Raw genomic sequence first — 6,129 nt, 5'->3', positions numbered from 1 at the left:
GCTTTATCAAAGATTGCAAGCTCCTTTACTTGAATTATCTAAACCATCAAAGTGATATTGATAAAATCCCTTCTTTGCTCCTCTATCAACTTTGACCATCAAATCTTGTCAAAAGATGACTCCTCTATAACTTTCAAATTTGAATTCTTGTGATTGTGTTTATCTATAGTGCCATTTTACTTAGAGAAATATAGTCTATCATAAGTTAGCATTTGATGATATCCACGTTGTAGTGCTCAACAAACTCGTTGCGAGTGATTTCTCATTTTTTAATCACTGAAAGATTTGTTCACCTTATACCTTTCTCATTCTCCATGAGCTTTTACCAATGTTTGAACTTGCCAAAAGCAACTCCTTTAGAAAATTCACCCACGTATTTCTACTATAGTTGTCAACAATGAGCATAAGGTCAAAGAATTCTCCCAAAGCTTGAGTAGTCATCTTACCACAACGAGCAACATGCACTAACTTTAAAGGAATGTTCACCCGATTGCTACTCTCTTTTGGAAATGACTTTGCTTGTTGCTCACTCGTCAAACAAGCTTCACAAGTTTGTCATTTTTCACAAAACCTAGGTAAGTGTACGACCTTAACTAAACTTTAAGAATGAATAACTCTTGGATAATAGATAATGAGCGCCCCCCCCCCCCCCCCCCCCCCCACACCTAGTTGATAAGAAAGAGATATCCAATTCTCCAAGGCCTTTAAGAGAACTCATTACTATGGCAATAGAAAACAATGCAAAATGACTACTCAAACAACAAATATTATTGACTTCTTATAGTGAATTGAGACCATGAAAGCTTTTGGTTATGTTGTATGTGCCTTGTGTCAATAAGAACCTCCTTTTTGTGGTTTCAATTGGAGATTGTGGCTTCAAAGTCATATTTGACGACATGAAAGTATACATTTTTTTATAGACTTGGCAATGTACTCACAAACAAATTGCAACATAATAACTTATATAAGGTTACTACTTTTGCAACCACCATAGGAAAAGGCACAAATAAGCGTTCACATGAGCAATTTGGCAACATTGACTTTCCTATACTCAAAGGAGATTATTAAGATTGTTAACAACATTCTCATTTGCCAAGAATGTTTTAGTAATGTTTATAAAGCCTTTGCCTTCAAAAAAGACTTTGTAGTGACATTCTTTTCATCATTCTCTTTCTTTTTACGACCCCTCATGTGCCCCATATTTCTACAAAGATAGCAATTCCCTTTAAACATTTAAGTTTCCATCCTTCTCATATTTTGCTTTGGTGTTCATTGCCAAATATAAAATCTCCACCGATGGTTCTATCATCACTCTTTAACCAATTTGTCCTTCAACACCAAAAAGACTTTGCACGACATTATGTTCATCATTCTCCTTTCTACAATCCTTCACCACATGCTTATTATTTCTACAAAAATAGCAAAGACCTTCAAACCTCTAAATTCCATCCTCATCACATTGGTGTTTGTTGTTGAGATATAGAATCTCCACCAACGCTTCTGTCATGGCTCTTCAACCAATTTGTCTTTCAACTCCATGCATTGAAGTTCTCAAAAGCAAATGTATTCAATGTAGTAACCAAGCCCTCATACAACAATCAAACTTGCATGAACCCCCTACTTGACTCCTCACTATTTTTTGTTATCCCAACTAGTAGCACTAGATAACCAAAATGATGTGCGACAATTAACACCACTACCTTTGTAGTGATGGCTTAGGCACGGAGATTGAGACAGACGGTCGTTACACGCAGTGAGACACAAAGAGAGTGAGATAGAGCAGAGTCCAAAGTGAGCACATTTTTAGGTACAATGGCAAGAGAGTACCTTTAGGCTTTTAGATAGATATATATGTGTAAGTACAAGTGCTAAGGGTGTGTTCACACCCGAGCACAAAAAAAAAGGCACCAAGCCTTTATTCCCAACAACCTCCCACCTAAAGGCAATGTGCCTTAAGAGGAGAAAAGAACCAGCTAAGTCTAGGTATGTACAAAGCTGAAATACATATATCTATCATACTCCCATCATCTGTCAACAATGAGCAAACCGCTCTGCTAGAAGACCCTTCGTGAGAAGGTCTGCAAGGTTATCATTTGTATGCACTTTGACAAGCTCAATGCTCTTGTTGACAAGTACATCTCTAATGAAGTGGTACTTCACCTGTATGTGCTTTGTCTTTGCATGAAAGACATGCTTCCTTGCTAGCATGATAGCACTTTGACTATCACAGCGGAGAACAGGTAACTTTGAGATGCCAAGCTCTCCCACCAGACGTGAAAGCCATAAAGCCTCCTTGTATGCCTCAGTAGCAGCCACATACTCTACCTCTATAGTAGACAATGCAATATACTTTTGTAGCCTAGAGATCCAAGAGACTGCTCCTCTTGTGAAAGTAAACACATACCCAGAAGAAGTGGACTTCTTGCAGCCCGCATGACCAACATAGTCTGCATCCATAAAGCCAACAACAAATACCTTCTACTTTCCAAAGCAGATGCACAACTCCTTTGTGCCTTTGAGGTATCTCATAATACCTTTCACTGCATCCCAATGCTTCTTGCCAGGGGTTGCCATGTATTTGCTAACCACTCCCACTGCAAAGGCAATGTCAAGACGTGTAGCAACCATAGCATACATCAAACTACCAACAACTGAAGCATATGGTATCTTGGCCATTTCAGCCTTGCAATCATCAGATGTAGGACTGTCCTCTGCACTAACTTTCATATATGGAGGCAATGGAACCCCAAAATTTCCCCCCCCCCCCTCCATATTGAAATGCTACAAAACTTTGGAGATATATTGTTGCTCAAACAGATAGAGTAAGCCTTTCGATCTATCTCTAAGTATTCGCATGCCAATAATGTGATTTGCATCACCAAGATGCTTCATGTCAAAGCTGCCATGAAGACTTTCCTTCAATGAATCCAAAGCATGAGTATCCCTGCCAGCAATCAGCATGTCGTCAACATACAAAACATCTACTGCCTTCTTGGTGTACAAGCAGTGATCCACTTGACTTCTATGAAAGCCTTGGGACTGCATGAATGTATCAAACTTATGATATCATTCTCTTGGTGCTTGTTTCAACCCATACAAACTCCTTTTGAGCTTACATACCATTTTTTCTTTCCCTTGTTCAACAAACCCTTCAAGCTCCTACATATATATGTCTTCATGCAAATCGCCATGTAATAACACAATCTTTACATCCATCTATATGAGCTCCATATCCTCAATTGCAACCAAGCCCAAAATGGTTCTCCTTTTGAGTTTACATACCATTTTTTATTTCCCTTGTTCAACAAACCCTTCAAGCTGCTACATATATGTCTTTATGCAGATCGCCATGTAAGAGCACAGTCTTTACATCCATTAGTATGAGCTCCATATCCTCAACTGCAACCAAGCCCAAAATGATTCTCAATGTAGTTATCTTATCTACAGGAGAGAAATCTCATCAAAGTCAATTCCATGATTCTGCTTGTATCCCTTTGCAACCAATCTTGCTTTATACTTTGGTGAGGAACCAGAAGTGACCTTCATCTTGTAAACCCATTTGCATGGAAGGGTTTTCTTCCCTTTAGGCAATTGCACCAACTCCCAAGTGCCATTTTTTTCAAGAGAAGCCATATCTGACAACATGGCTTTATACCATTTCTTGCTATCCTATCTTTCCATTACTTCCTTGAAGCAAAGACAGTTTACCACAATCTATCAATACGACATAATCAACCACATTGTTTGTACCAAGAACAAATCTATCAAGTTGTCTAGTAGCCCTAGAGGATCTCCTAACCCAATGGTCATTGTTTGCTGGCTATTCCTACAAATTTCCATTTTCAACATACCGTCATGGCATTTCAGTCTACAAATCAGCATTAAAAGCTTATTGCCCTGGCTGTTCCTGCACATGTAATGGCTCATTTTCATGGGCAATAGCTAGCTGATCATTTCCAACATCATTTTCTACATTTACAGGTTCATTTACAGTATGTATTTCCTGTTGTACAATGGGCACATTTTGCTGTCCAAAATGTATTTCTTCTCGAAATACAACCCTATGGACCTCCTCAATCTTTTTGGGCTGTTTGTGCATGCGATCTTCCCGGAAGATAACGTCAATGCTACGTACTACTTTCCTTTTCTCGTGATCCCATAATCTATATCCCATTTCACCCTCGTCACCATATCCTAAGAAAATGCATTTACAGGTTTTTGGCTCAAGTTTAGTGCATTTTTCTTTACAAATATGCACAAAAGCCTCCCAGCCAAACACTTTCAGATGAGTATATGAAGGTGGCTTGCCCGACCACGCTTCTTAGGTAACTCTCCCCCCCCCCCCCCTCCGCCTCCCTAAAGACCTATTTGGTGACCGATTAATTAATTGAACGGCTCTCATAACAACCTCTACTCATAACCATGGGATAATGCAGCATGAGACAGCATCATGCGAACTTTATCATGAATGGTCCAATTCATACGCTCTGCAACTCCATTTTGGGGTGGATCATGAGGAGCAATGAGCTTCCTCTTTATCCCTTTGCTATCAGAAAATGCCTGAAAGGCCTTGAACACATATTCCCCACCATTATCTGAGCGAAAACACTTAAGTGTCTTATCTGTTTGATTTTCAACCAATACCAAGAATTTTTTAAACTTGTCAAGCACTTCATCCTTGCTACAAATAGGCTAAACCCATACTTTCCGTGTAGCATCATCAACAAAGGTGACAAAATATTTCTTTCTCCCTAAAGATAATCCTGGCATTTGACATACATCTGAATATACCAACTCTAGAGGAGAAGATTTCAAAGAAAGCGACTTTTTATGAGACGCATGTGCATGTTTGCCATAAATACAATGATCACAATGCTCAAAATCAGCATAACGAAGACAAGGCAAATAACCCAAACGAGAAAACACTTTCATTCCTGTTTGACTCATGTGTCCCAACCGGCCATGCCACAAAGAAACACTTGGCTGCTCGGTCACGGCAACATGTTACGCACACTAGATACATAAAGTGGATACAAAGTATCACTCTTGCAACCTCTAGCAATAATCCTAGATCCCTTACAGATCTTCCATTTTCCATCACCAAAGGTGGTATGAAAACCATCATCATCTAGCTGCCTTGTGCTAATCAAGCTCTTCTTGAGTTGAGATACATGTCGTACATGCTGAAGTGTAAAGACAGAGAGCCATGCTGAAACTGTAACTGCACACTGCCAATACCTGCAATCTCACATGCATAGTTGTCCCCAAGATGGACAACACCATGTCGATCCCCTGTATAGTCAGAGAATCGCTCATGATGAGGGGTGACATCAAAGGAAGCACCTGAATCGAGAATCGAGGTATGCATGTCATCATTTGTATCTGCAAGTAAAGCATATCTACCAAAGTGTGAAGAGACAAAGAGTACGTCACTCCCACTATCACTGCCATGAGTGACTATATTCACCTCTTCAATTTTTACGCCGCTCTTCTTAGGCTGACCGCCCTTTTTCTCTTCCTTGCTATCATTTGCCTTCTTGCACTTTCCTTTCTCTTTCTTCCATTTGTAGAAGCCACGTTTCAAGTGACCCTTCTTACCATAATGATGGCATTCAGCATCTTTACGACATGATTTACTGCGTCCCTTGCTATCATATTTGCCCTTTGTTGTAATCTGCCACTAGTATGCAAAGCACTAGAAGACTTATTGGATGCATTGTTCTGCCAGTTCATCTCTTCCATAAGTAGAGCACTCTCTATATCAACATACAAAAGGATTACATTAGAATTACTCATAGCAATCCTGAATGTATCCCAACTCTTTGGAAGAGTGCAAAGCAAGAAAGTGGCCTTAAAATCCTCATCGATCATGAACTTCAAGGCAACCACCTAGCTGAAAATGGAGTTAAACTCACTCGGGTGAGTAGACATTCTTGTACCCTCTTTCATATGCAAATCCATAAGCTTTTTTAGCCAATATACTTTGCTTGTAGCACTCTTTTGTGCATACAATTCTTCCAGTCTAGTCCACATAGCATATGCAAAATCCAAACCTTCAATGTTGAACAACAACGCATCAGAAATCGATAGCTCTATGGTTGAGCATGCAAGCTCATTTAACTCATCCCA

The sequence above is a fragment of the Lygodium microphyllum genome, chromosome 26 (genome assembly GCF_053477565.2).
Source record: "Lygodium microphyllum isolate KBCC chromosome 26, Lygodium_microphyllum_v1.1.10, whole genome shotgun sequence".
Lineage (NCBI taxonomy): Eukaryota > Viridiplantae > Streptophyta > Polypodiopsida > Schizaeales > Lygodiaceae > Lygodium > Lygodium microphyllum.
Note: the sequence above shows the minus strand (reverse complement) of the source record.